This window comes from Entelurus aequoreus, linkage group LG01 (assembly GCF_033978785.1).
Source record: "Entelurus aequoreus isolate RoL-2023_Sb linkage group LG01, RoL_Eaeq_v1.1, whole genome shotgun sequence".
NCBI lineage: Eukaryota > Metazoa > Chordata > Actinopteri > Syngnathiformes > Syngnathidae > Entelurus > Entelurus aequoreus.
In genome coordinates, this window is record NC_084731.1 from 33,714,796 (window position 1) to 33,728,950 (window position 14,155).

General features: G+C 39.1%; 1 protein-coding gene across 4 annotated transcripts in view; it reads right to left on the bottom strand.

Moving 5' to 3' along the window:
- Positions 1 to 13,265, bottom strand: part of LOC133650850 (sodium channel protein type 8 subunit alpha-like) — a 121,728-nt gene extending 108,463 nt beyond the window's left edge. For all 4 annotated transcript variants that reach the window (XM_062048560.1, XM_062048593.1, XM_062048585.1 and 1 more), the window contains exon 1: positions 13,137 to 13,265. The gene's annotated coding sequence lies outside the window, so the exon portion shown is untranslated. The remainder of the gene's footprint in view (positions 1 to 13,136) is intronic.
- Between the last annotated feature and the right edge of the window lie 890 nt (positions 13,266 to 14,155).

Below are 14,155 nucleotides of genomic sequence, written 5' to 3' on the forward strand. Positions count from 1 at the left end.
AGAGGGTGTGTGCTAATTACAGGGGTATCACACTACTCAGCCTCCCTGGGAAAGTTTACGCCAAGGTACTGGAAAGGAGGGTCTGGCCGATAGTCGAACCTCAGATTCAAGAGGAGCAATGTGGATTCCGTCCTGGTCGTGGAACAACTGACCAGCTCTTTACTCTTGCGGGAATCCTGGAGAAGGCCTGGGAGTATGCCTATCCAGTCTACATGTGCTTTGTGGATTTGGAGAAGGCGTATGACCGGGTCCCCCGGGAGATCTTGTGGGAGGTGCTGAGGGAGTACGGAGTGAGGGGAACCCTGCTGAGGGCCATCCAATCTCTGTACAACCAAGGCGAGAGTTGTGTCCGGGTGCTTGGATGTAAGTCGGATTCGTTTCCGGTGGGGGTTGGTCTCCGCCAGGGCTGCACTCTGTCACCTATCCTGTTTGTGATTTTCATGGACAGGATTTCTAGGCAGAGTCGTGGCCATGGCGGAGAGGGTATACGTCTCGGGGGGCTAAAGGTTGCATCTCTGCTGTTTGCAGATTATGTGGTCCTGATGGCACCTTTGGTTCGTGACCTTCAGCTCTCACTGGATCGGTTCGCAGCCGAGTGTTCAGCGGCTGGAATGAGGATCAGCATCTCCAAATCTGAGGCCATGGTTCTCAGCAGGAAACCGATGGATTGTACAGTCCAGGTAGAGGACAAGACTGTATCCCAGGTGGAGGAGTTTAAGTATCTTGGGGTCTTGTTCACGAGTGAGGGAAAGATGGAGAAGGAAATCTCTGCGTTTCATACTATTATATATATATATTTACTCAGAAACTTTATAAGTCTTTCAGTGTCATACATCAGATACTGTATATACAATAATAGTGTTTTTTCCACCTTACTGGTACTTTAAGTTAAAGTTAAAGTTAAGTTCAAGTACCACTGATAGTCACACACACACAAGGCTGTTTTTTCCTTCACATTTATTTAGTAGACACTGGATTTATACTGTAGTGTTTTTTTCAATGATTTTAACCATTAATACAAGCAAACAAACATAGCACCATCACCACCACCTACTTTAATTGAAGTAATCCAACCTGGGCACAACCTCCAAGTCTCCTACTAACCATTGATCCACTTTCAAGGTGATTGCAAGAACGGCTAGTACTGTACGATACGACTGTACAGCTGCGACCAAAGTAGTACACTAGGTTCATTCTTAATTACTGTCCATACACCAGTTCATCACTGGACACAACACAATATCACTTACGATACGATACCAATATTGCAGCTTTGAGTATTGGTCGATACCGATTTTAATCCGATATGGTAACATCATGTTTTTATTACCTTGTAGTGTGGAATATTATAAAAGACTTGGTCAAGTAAAATTACTCAGAGAACAATAGTAGGTATGAAAAACCTTAAGACAGACTTTTGCAATGGAGTGGTAATTTGTTCTCGGCAACACCCAGTGGTCACAATAATTTATGAAGTTAAGCTCATGATGCAGTAGGTTGAATGATGCGGACACGTTTGTTACGGGATACTTTCTAAACGCTTCTGCCTTGAAAACTTTATATGCGTAAGTAATATGCAACTATAATTATTTGATACTTGTTTATATTGACAAATCTGCTGTTTTAGAATGCAATATTGTTCAATTATTACGTATGTCTAGCTTGTGTGCTATTGTGTGCTTAGTTGTTTTGTAGCTGCCAGCTCCTAGTAGCCTATAGCCATGTTTACCTTTTGTAAATAACTTCTCTAAAATAGAAGAACAACAACCTTGTGTGCTTATTTAAGGGCATGCATATGTTAACTGGCTGTCCAGCTTTGTAATACTTTAGATGCAAGCCGATATCATCCAATACTTGTTTTTTGCTGGTATCAGACTGATATCCAATATGAATATCAGATCAAGACACCTTTACTTGAATGTTACAAACTCCTGTTTCAACGCACAGCCCTGGTCATTGACAAATTGTTGCACTCAAATGATGTTTTATAAACATATATATCTGCCAAGTTTAAAAACTTGTGACATTTATTACTATAAAGTGTGACTTTTTAAGTCATTATCTATTGAAAGTGGGTACATTTTAGCAATAAACATGACTTGAAATTGAAGTTGAACAATTGTGATTGCAACTGTAGACCTTATTAAGGCTGCGCTTGACTCAACAGCGCCTCTGCTGGTTGCAGCCATATAGTGCATCCCATTTTTTCCCAATTGCTTCCAGACACGGGTAGCATGGGTTAGTGCATGTGCCTCACAATACGGAAGTCCTGAGTTCAATCCCGGGCTCGGGATCTTTCTGTGTGGAGTTTGCATGTTCTCCCTGCGGGTACTCCGGCTTCCTCCCACCTCCAAAGACATGCACCTGGGGATAGTTTGATTGGCAACACTAAATTGGCCCTTAGTGTGTGAATGTGAATGTGAATGTTGTCTGTCTCTCTGTGTTGGCTCTGCGATGAGGTGGCGCCCGAATGTAGCTGAGATAGGCTCCAGCACCCCCCGCGACCCTGATAGGGACAAGTAGTAGAAAATGGATGGATGGGTGCTTCCAGACACAATCGACAAACACTTCCACCCAGTCACAGAATTCTCATAAACAATCAATTATCAAAGCTGTTCATCATTTTTACAATGTTATGCACTAGCATGACTGTCAAAATTGTAACAATGTAGCTATATTTTAAGTCTTCAACTAACGATTATTTTGATTAGTCAACGATTATCTTAACGATTAGTCGACTAATCGAATAATAAAGCGTGCACATATCAATATGGAATGCACTCCCAACAGGTGTAAAAGAAAGGGCATCTCTATCCTCCTTCAAAACCGCACTAAAAGAACACCTCCAGGCAACTTCAACCCTAAACTAACACCCTCCCCTCCTCATCATACCTCTTCGGATTGTAAATAATCAAATGTAAATAATCAAATGTAGACACTTTTTCTTATACTTTCTGATCTCTCTCTCTATGTCCACTACTTGCTGTACATATCCTACCAAGTCAGTCCTACACTGTTCCAATGTCCATTTCTCTGATGATGCAATTGTTGATGACTGAAGTGTTGATACCAACCAAACCTAACTCACTACCGTGAGTACAGCTTTGGCTTCCAAACATTTGATCGCTTGCCCGTACGTGCGTGTCGCTATGTGCATGTCACGTACGTAACTTTGGGGAAATATATGTTTCTTGCCGACTCTGATGGCGGCCGGGGTGTCGTCGAAAGCTACAACGTCCGCCGCCGCTCCGTAGTTAGCTTCAATTGTTAAGCTTCGCCAAGCTGGAAATTATTAACCGTGTATTTACATGTTCATAGTTTAATAATATTGTTGATCTTCTGTCTATCCTTCCAGTCAGGGTTTTTTTTAATTTTGTTTCTATCTGCATTTGAGCCTGATGCTATCACGTTACCTCTATAGCTAAGTTAGCTTCAATTGTTAAGCTTCGCCAAGCTGGAAATTATTAACCGTGTATTTACATGTTCATGGTTTAATAGTATTGTTGATCTTCTGTGTATCCTTCCAGTCAGGGTTTTTTAAATTTTGTTTCTATCTGCATTTGAGCCCGATGCTATCACGTTAGCTCCGTAGCTAAAGTGCGTCAACGATGTATTGTCGTGGAGATAAAAGTCACTGTGAATGTCCATTTCGCGTTCTCGACTCTCATTTTCAAGAGGATATAGTATCCGAGGTGGTTTAAAATACAAATCCGTGATCCACAATAGAAAAAGGAGAGTGTGTGGAATCCAATGAGACCTTGTACCTAAGCTACGGTCAGAGCGAAAAAAGATACACCCTGCACTGCCTCTCTAGTCCTTCACTCTAACGTTCCTCATCCACGAATCTTTCATCCTCGCTCAAATTAATGGGGTAATCGTCGCTTTCTCGGTCCGAATCTCTCTCGCTCCATTGTAAACAACGGGGAATTGTGAGGAATCCTTCCTCCTGTGACGTCACGCTACTTCCGGTATAGGCAAGGCTTTTTTTTTATCAGCGACCAAAAGTTGCGAACTTTATCGTCGTTGTTCTATACTAAATCCTTTCAGCAAAAATATGGCAATATCGCGAAATGATCAAGTATGACACATAGAATGGATCTGCTCATACTTGCCAACCTTGAGACCTCCAATATCGGGAGGTGGGGGGGGGGCTTGGTCGGGGGTGGGGGGCGTGGTTGGGCGGGGGGCGTGGTTAGGGGCGTGGTTAAGAGGAGAGTATATTTACAGCTAGAATTCACCAACTCAAGTATTTCATATATATATATATATATTCATTCACAATTGAAGTTAAAAAGTGGCTTTGGAGCAATCAAAGCTGCTCACACGGTCACTAAGATGGGCATTATGTTTGACACATCAACCTAATGTGTATTATATTTATCCATGAGAGCATTTTTATTGTAAATTGTGAGGTGTGTCTGTTAAAATCATGGTTGTTTTTACAAATGATGACAGATGTGAACAAAAGCATGTATTGTCTTTGTGTGATTATGTAAATGAGGTGTGGTTGTATTGTATATTAAGTATGTGTCCATGAAAGGGCATTTTATGACTTTTTTCTTAATACTTGTGTATGTTTTTATTGTCATAATTTTATTGCATGATTTTTGTATCCCTTTAATTTAGGTAGCCAGGGACTGCAGATGGAAATTAGCTATTTAGCTATAATCTGGTACAGAACATATCTGTCTTTGAGTTTAATGTTTCTGTACATTGTCCCTTCAAATAAAGACTAAACTAAAACCGGTCAATCCTTGCTCCCTGGGGAAGATCTTCCCTGGCAAGCAATTGGTACTCCAGTACTTGTACCCGGAGGCTGGTCAGGTCCAATCGCAGCTGCGGCAGACTTTTTTTTTTTGGGGCGTGGCCTCCAGCTCCGGCTGAATACCGGGAGTTTGTCTGGAGAAAATCTCTGTCAGGAGGTTGTCGGGAGAGGCGCTGAATATCGGGATTCTCCCGCTAAAAACGGGAGGGTTGGCAAGTATGGATCTGCTATCCCCGTTTAAATAAAAAAAATTCATTTCAGTAGGCCTTTAAGAGCTTGTATGTTTAATCTTATGATACCCCCCTGGTAGCGGGGGGTGTATATATTTTCAAGTATTTGTTATATATATATATATATATATATATATATATATATATATATATATATATATATATATATATATATATATATATATATATATATATATATACATATATATATATAAATAATCCGTTCATGAATGAGTATATCCATTCGGCTACCGTGTTCAATGGAGAAGTCTGATCTACAAAATTTGCAGGCAGCATACTCCTTCCCCTTCGAGCTGTCCTGGATGAACTGAAATTATTTTTTCCAATCACTATGGAACTTGCAAGCGTACTTCTTCTTCTTACTCGTCGTCGCCATGTCTCTTCTTCGTTCTTCTGCTTCGTCTCTGTTATGTTTTTGGACATTACTACTTGCCGTAGTTTTGAAGCAATGCATGATGGGAATCCGGATGTTGTGTGTCAGTGCATTAACGTGCCGGCTGGAATAAACACACGCTGAGAAATAGCTCCGTGCCTGCCTACTTTATGGGTTATAGATAAACCTATGGATAACGGAGACATATATAATAGTCTCCTTTTCAGGTGAGAGAGGACACCAAAGGCAGTGGAAATCGGGAGAAATTCGGGAAAATGGTTGCCCCGGGAGATTTTCGGGAGGGGCACTGAAATTCTGGAGTCTCCCGGGAAAATCGTGAGGGTTGGCAAGTATGCTCCGCATTGGTGCCTGTCTGTCTCTCTCCGTGTGTGTGTGTGTGTGTGTGTGTGTGTGTGTGTGTGTGTGTGTGTGTGTGTGTGTGTGTGTGTGTGTGTGTGTGTGTGTGTGTGTGTGTGTGTGTGTGTGTGTGTGTGTGTGTGTGTGTGTGTGTGTGTGTGTGTGTGCGCGCATGCGTGCGGTTCACGTTTGTTAAAGTGCCTCTTCTTACGGCACTGCAAATTGACGCTGCTTAAAAAAGTACTTGAATTGATGTAGACAAAGTTTAGCTGGCTGACTTTGGCTAAAATTATAGTTAAAGTTATTTTTCACACTACTTCGTCTCACTCTTGTTAGCTAGCTAGCAAGGTAGAGGCTAACACTTGTACCGAGGCTGTGTCCGCATCCTTCCTCCAAATGTCCGACATTATTTCTCCGCTTTAAAAGCTTGCATATCACAGATGTACTGCCATTAAAACAAGGTCCACTTTGCAAAATGAGCAAGGTATTCATGTTTTTAACAAGATTAAAAGGAAATATCCTCACACTTTACATGCTATTACTGGCAATGTTCAAGCGAGTGACCCACTTCTGGCCGGAAAAATAGGAGTAATGACGTCACGACTATTGTCGACAAATATAATTGTCGGCGACAAATTTTATTGTCAACATTTGTTGACAATCTTGACTAATCGTTGCAGCCCTACTAGATTTAAGTGTATAGTTTTGCTAGTTGCTCGAGAGAGAAGCGGGTTTAGCGCCGTCCTAGTGGCTCCCTGGACCTCTTTCAAAGATGTGGAAAAATGGAAAAAGATGAAGAAAAAAATTAATTTTTTGTTTTAAAATATTTTCTGTAGGAGAACAAACATGACACAAACATTCCTAATTGTTAGAAATCCCACTGTTTATATTAAACATGCTTCACTGATGAGAGTATTTGTCAAGCACCATTTTGTCCTACTAATTTCAGCGATCCTTGAACTCATCGTAGTTTGTACAACTTTCTCCGATGCTGCCACAGAAAGACGTGTTTAATGCCACTCCTTTGTCTTATTTTGTCCACCAAACATTTTATGCTGTGCATGAATGCACAAAGGTGAGCTTTGTTGATTTTATTGATTTGCTGGACTGCTTATCAGGCATATTTGGTCAATCCATGACTGCATGCTAATCGATGCTAACATGCTATTTAGATTAGCTGTATGTACATATTGCATCATCATGACTCTTTTGTAGGTATATTTGAGCTCATTTAATTTCCTTTACTCTGTGTATTTAATTTATATTTGCGTGTCTCATGACACATTATCTGTATGTAATGATGCTGCATGTATCATAGTTGTTTGTGTGCCATGTTGTTCCTGAAAACATTACCCAGGTTGCAAAGATTGTAATAAAATCCATTAGAAGAAGACAGCCTGCCGTTTCCTTAAACTTGGACACACATATCTATACCTTTGGCCATTCTGAGCCAGTAATTTCCAGAAGTTCTCATCCTGTGAGAAGCCTCCATTTTACTAACGATTTCCAATGTTGCAAAAATGTGTAGAATAAAAATTAAAATACAACATTTCTGTCAACAAAGATTTGCGTCAGCCTTTGATGGTAGGCTAATATAAAGTTAAAGTTAAAGTACCAATGATTGTCACACACACACTAGGTGTGGCGAAATTATTCTCTGCATTTGACCCATTACCCTAGATCACCCCCTGCGAGGTGAGGGGAGCAGTGAGCAGCAGCAGCGGCCACGCCCGGGAATCATTTTTGGTGATTTAACCCCCCAATTCCAACCCTTGATGCTGAGTGCCAAGCAGGGAGGTAACGGGTCCCATTTTTATAGTCTTTGGTATGACTTGGTCGGGGTTTGAACTCACGACCTGCCGATCTCAGGGCAGACACTCTAACCACTAGCTAATATATACACTTACATCATGTGTTGCCTTCATTATAACACTTATATAAGGCTTTTAATTTTTTGCGGCTCCAGACACCGATTTAGTTTTTTGTTTTTTTGGTCCAATATGGCTCTTTCAACATTGTGGGTTGCCGACCCCTGGTCTAGTTAATAAAAGTGTTATGATGGTGACAAACAAGGACTTCCATTACAGTAGCTCACTGCCTGTTAGATTTCTTTACACTACTCTGATTTTTTTTATTTTCATGAAAAATTAAATAGAAAATGGTTTGCTGGCGCTATCTGAAAGGGGAAAAGAGTACTGAATCCAGCAGAGGGTGCCGTCTCACATGTCAATTTACGCAACATTTTCTAGCAGGAAGATGCTTTGACAAGACATCTGTGATGTTGTCTAACTGCATATTTTGCAAGTATATGGCTGTCATTGTTTATTAATAAAAACAGGGGTTCCCAAAGTGGAGCCCGCATGCCAAATTTGGTCTGTCATGTCAATTCATTTGGCCCACCAAAGGGGGGCTACCAAATTTATTACATATTTATACTGACCTCTTTCAAGCTGTTCAAATTATATGTGCAAGGCTACACTGTGAAAATCAATCAATATCCTTTATTTAACCCGGTAAAAACTCATTGCGATTAAAATATATTTTACAAGAGTGACCTGGCCAAGAGGGCAGCAAAACAAAGTTACAGAAATACATATAACAACAACAACAAAACAGCAGCAGTCAAACACCACAGTTAAAAATATAAATTATCTACATTATTAGCATAAAAACACACGATAGGTCCAAAAAATTAAAAATGTTTTGGTAAAAACTATTTAAGAACAAGTACAATGCCAAGTACAACTGGTTTCTCAAACTTTTAAAATGGACTTAAATTCCTCCAAAGTGATCAGCTCAGGCCACCTCAAATCCTTTTGGAAATCATTATCAGGCCAGGAAGCAGCATATCAGAACTCAGTAGATTTTACAGTAAAAACCTGGCAGTTCAGTTGCCATAAATTTACTGTAAAATCATCAGTGGTAGCATTTTTCCATTTACAGTAATGCACTGTAAAAACAGGGAACATAAGGTCAAAAAACAGCAGCTCAGTTCCCAGAAATTTTGCAGTAAAAAAAACTGTGGAAGTGTTTTTAAATTCGTAGTAATAAACTGTTAAAAAATGGCAGTAGATTTTTCTGTAATAAACAGGCAGTTTATTCACCAAAATGTACCCTTAAAATAAAAATGGTAGCATTTTTTAATTTACAATACTGCATTGTAATAAAATGTCCATAGATTTTACAATATAAAAAAACTGGCAGCTCAGTCACAAACATGTTAACGTTAATACAACCGTTTTCGATTTACAGTAATTTGGTGTAAAAACCACTGTAAAATTACAGTAAAATTCTAGTGACTAAACTGATCTATGGATTTTTTTTTTTTTTTTTTTTTACAGGCCAACTAGTTATCTATAGAAACTGACAATCTACTTTATATCCATATATGGCGGTATGGGGCTACATTGCAGTTGCATTGTAAAAAGTGTTGTTTGGCCCGTGGACCATTGGCACATTTTCACTTTGGCACTGGGAGACTAAAAGTTTGGGCACCCCTGGTATCGGACTTGATTCAAAATGCCTTTAATAATATCAATAAATTGTCCACAAGTCACTTTTTTTTTTACCCAATCCTTGTGGATCTTGGAACCTAACCCCTATGGGAAAATGTATTTTGATTGGATAATCACTAAAACAGAGATTCTCAAAATGTGGTACATGTACCACTAGTAGTACGCGGGATCTATCTAGGGCTACGCAAAAATAATCACTATATTAAAGTACAGTGTTTTAGTTTCACTGTTCGGACAGCGTGTAAAGTAGTGTTGTCCCGATAGCAATATTTTGGTACCGGTACCAAAATTATTTAGATATTTTTCGGTACTTTTCGAAATAAAGGGGACCACAAAAATTGCATTCTTGGCTTTATTTCAACAACAAATCTTACGGTAAATTAAACATATGTTTCTTATTGCAAGTTTGTCCTTAAATAAAATAGTGAACATACAAGACAACTTGTCTTTTATTAGTAAGTAAGCAAACAAAGGCTCCTAATTTAGCTGCTGACGTATGCAGTTATATTATTTAGTCAAAATTAAGGACAAGTGGTAGAAAATTAATGATTAATCTACTTGTTCATTTACTGTTAATATTTGCTTACTTTCTCTCTTAACATGTTCTATTTACACTTCTGTTAAAATGTAATAATCACTTATTCTTCTGTTGTTTGATACTTTACATTAGTTTTGGATGATACCACGAATTTAGGTATCAATGCGATACCAAGTAGTTACAGGATCATACATTGGTCATATTCAGAGCCCTCTTGTGTCCAGGCACGTATTTCCTGAGTTTATAAACATAATATAATTTTTTTTTAAACGGAAGAAGATGTGATGCCAAAAAATATCGACATAATCATAGTAGTATCGACTAGATGCGCTACTGTACTTGGTATCGTTACAGTCGTTGTTAGGTGTAGATCCACCAATACTGTTTGTTTACCAGACTGGTACTTTTCAGAGGCTGTATAGTACCGAAAATGATTCATTAGTATCGCGGTACTATACTAATACCGGTATACCGTACAACCCTAGTGTAAATTTATATAATATTATATTAAATATACTCCTTAAATAAAACTTTGCCTTTTTTAATGAATATTTAGGCCTACTACGCTACTGTATTTAAATGTTGGTGATCATAGTGGTACTTGGTGAGCCAAGTTTTTCCTGAGGTGGTACTTGGTGAAAAAGTTACAGAAATACATATAACAACAACAAAACAGCAGCCGTCACACAACACAGTTAACAATATAAATTAACTACAATATTAACATAAAATAGGTCCAAAATAGGTCAAAAAATTTAAAATGTTTAGGTAAAAACTATTTAAAAACAAGTACAATGCCAAGTAAAACTGGTTTCTCAAACTTTTAAAATTGACTTAAATTCCCCCAAAGTGATCAGCTTAGGCAACCTCAAATCCTTTTGAAAGTCATTCCATGGCCAGGAAGCAGCATATCAGAAGTCAGTAAATTGTTTACTAGTCACATTTTTTCTACCCAATCCTTGTGGACCTTGGAACCTAACCCCTATGGGAAAATGTATTTTGATTGGTCAATCATTATAGCAGTGGTACATGTACCACTAGTAGCACGCGGGATCTATCCAGTGGTACGCAAAAAGAATCACTTTATTAAAGTACAGTGTTTTAGTTTCACTGCTCAGACAGCGTGTAAAGTTATATAATATGACATTAAATATACTCCTTAAATAAAACCTTGCCTTATTTTTTAATGAATATTTAGGCCTACTACGCTACTGTATTTTAATGTTGGTCATCACAGCGGTACTTGGTGAAAAAAGTTACAGAAATACATATAACAACAACAAAACAGCAGCAGTCACACGCCATAGTTAACAATATAAATGAACTACAATATTAACATAAAAACACACAATAGGTCCAAAAAAATTTTCAGTAAAAACAATTTAAAAACATGTACAATGCCCAATACAACTGGTTTCTCAAACTTCTAAAATGGACTTAAATTCCCCCAAAGTGATCAGCTTAGGCAACCTCAGAAGTCAGTAAATTGTCCACCAGTCACATTTTTTTTACCCAATCCTTGTGGATCTTGGAACCTAACCCCTATGGGAAAATTTATTTTGATTGGTCAATCATTATAGCAGTGGTACATGTACCACTAGTAGCACGCAGGATCTATCTAGTGGTACGCAAAAAGAATCACTTTATTAAAGTACAGTATTTTAGTTTCACTGCTCAAACAGCGTGTAAAGTTATATAATATTATATTAAATATACTCCTTAAATAAAACCTTGCCTTTTTTTTAATGAATATTTAGGCCTACTATACGCTACTGTATTTTAATATTGGTCATCACAGTGGTACTTGGTGAAAAAAGATACAGAAATACATATAACAACAACAAAACAGCAGCAGTCACACGCCATAGTTAACAATATAAATGAACTACAATATTAACATAAAAACACACAATAGGTCCAAAAAATGTTTCAGAAAAAACAATTTAAAAACATGTACAATGCCCACTACAACTGGTTTCTCAAACTTCTAAAATGGACTTAAATTCCCCCAAAGTGATCATCTTAGGCAACCTCAGAAGTCAGTAAATTGTCCACAAGTCACATTTTTTTACCCAATCGTTGTGGATCTTGGAACCTAACCCCTGTGGGAAAATGTGTTTTGATTGGTCAATCATTATAGCAGTGGTACATGTACCACTCGTAGCACGCGGAATCTATCTAGTGGTACGCAAAAATCATCACTTTATTAAAGTACAGTGTTTTAGTTTCACTGCTCAGACAGCGTGTAAAGTTACATACTATTAAATTAAATATACTCCTTAAATAAAATCTTGCCTTATTTTTTAATGAATATTTAGGCCTACTACACTACTGTATTTTAATGATGGTCATCATAGTGGTACTTGGTCAGCCAAGTTTTTCCTGAGGTGGTACTTGGTGCATGGAAAAAAGTTTGAGAACCACTGCATTATATGTATTTCCTTTAACATATCCTTGCACCTTTTCCAAGTATTCCACTGCTATATTTTACATAAGTAAGTAAATCTGGGTCTAACAAGGCCCCGTGTCCAGAATCCCTGATGAGACCAGCTGCCAAATAATAAAGAGGCCTCAAATAACCTTCCATACACGCTCTGTATATACAATACATGTGCCATTCCCTTCATTCCTGCATGCATGGCACACTGACCGGAAGCCCGCTTTTGAGCATCGGCAGATTGGACGCAGAGCGTGAGACATTAGGGCCACCTATACCCACCGGTGTGCAAGGATGACGACCATTTTTGCACCTTTAAGCGTTATCGGTGGTATGACCTACTGCAGTGTGAGACACTGCTATGGGATGCCACTAACTCACACACATGCCAAGCAGATTTGGCATCATAATAATTCACATCCATATGGAGAATAAGGGGTTTTGATCATTAAAGTAAATATGATTTGGGGGAGGGGAGGATGGTGCAAAAATATGCAGATTATCATCATAAGTGTAAGGAGGGAGTCCACTGCAAGAAGTTTGATGCCACTCTCTATCTGCGTATGTTGCATGGAGCAGGCAGGCCAACACCCCAAAATAACGTGCTGACTCTCGGGGTTTTTTTTTTTTTTTCCTCCGTTCGTTGAAAAACACCTCATCACAACAACACGCATTTGTCTCCGCCATGTTATTCCGCGCCGATGCATGGAAAAGACATCTTCGGCCGGGTGTCAGGTGTCCCCCTCCAGAGCCAGCGAGGATGCTGAGAAGGGGGAGCGCTCTGCGGCATTGGGATGCAGTCAGCGGGGCAAAGTGGCGACCGCGAGCCCCGCGCGGCGAAGCCGACGGTAAGACACAAAGCGGGGGGGCGGGGGGGGGGGGGGAAACGGGGTTACTTACTTTCCCGAAGCGCCTCTAACACGAATCCACGCGGCGTCCGGAGGAGTGCGGCGGTAGAAAAGAGTGTGGACAAACTGCGGCTGTCGCCATATTGCTGCTGCTGCTTCCAAGCTGCTGCTGCTGCTGCTATCTTGGCTCCGCGTGCGCGCGGCTGCCCTGCATAATTGATGACTCGGAGCAAATTGTTAGGGAGTGTCGGCAAATGCCTGCAGTCTCAAGAACGGACAAGAGACCGCAGCGGCACCAGCAAAAATACCAAAATATTTTCAAATCCAATAATAAGCGTTCCCAAAGAATAATCAGCTATCGCGACGTAACGACGTCTTTGCTTTTATCATCGCTGAAAGTCCGACGTAAGGAGGTTGGACTCACATATTTTGACTTCAGAGGCGCTGGAGTTGGAAGGTCCCTTACAGTACAGGAGAGGTGTCATACAGTGGAAGTCTGCAGTAAGGCAGAAGGTTCTGAAGCACCAGATGGCGCTGTTTTTTTCCTTTCTAGTATTTTTATATTTAATACAGAGCAGGGCTACATTATGTAAAAAATATTATAAATAATATATATCATAATAATTTTGGTTTATGGACAACACCTGACATACAGTACATTATACAGGAGAGAAAACAAATAACTAAAAACAATATAATTATGGCTTATAAAAATATATATACATTCACATAGAAGACAGTACAACAAAAAACAGCCACATACAGTCGCCCCTCGCCACATTGTGCTTTAAATATTGCCGCTTCACCACATTGCAGATTTTTTTTAAATATATATTTTTATTTTTATTTTTTTTCAAGCCTATTTTACAAGTTTGGGGGCCTAAATTAGACTTTTTTAAGCATAAAAATGGCTGAAAATATATATATACAAAACCAAAACCAGGGAAATGGGCACGTTGTGTAATTCGTACATAAAAACAGAATACAATGATTTCTAAATCCTTTTCAACTTATATTCAATTGAATAGACTGCAAATACAATATATTTAATGTTGGAACTGAGAAACGTAT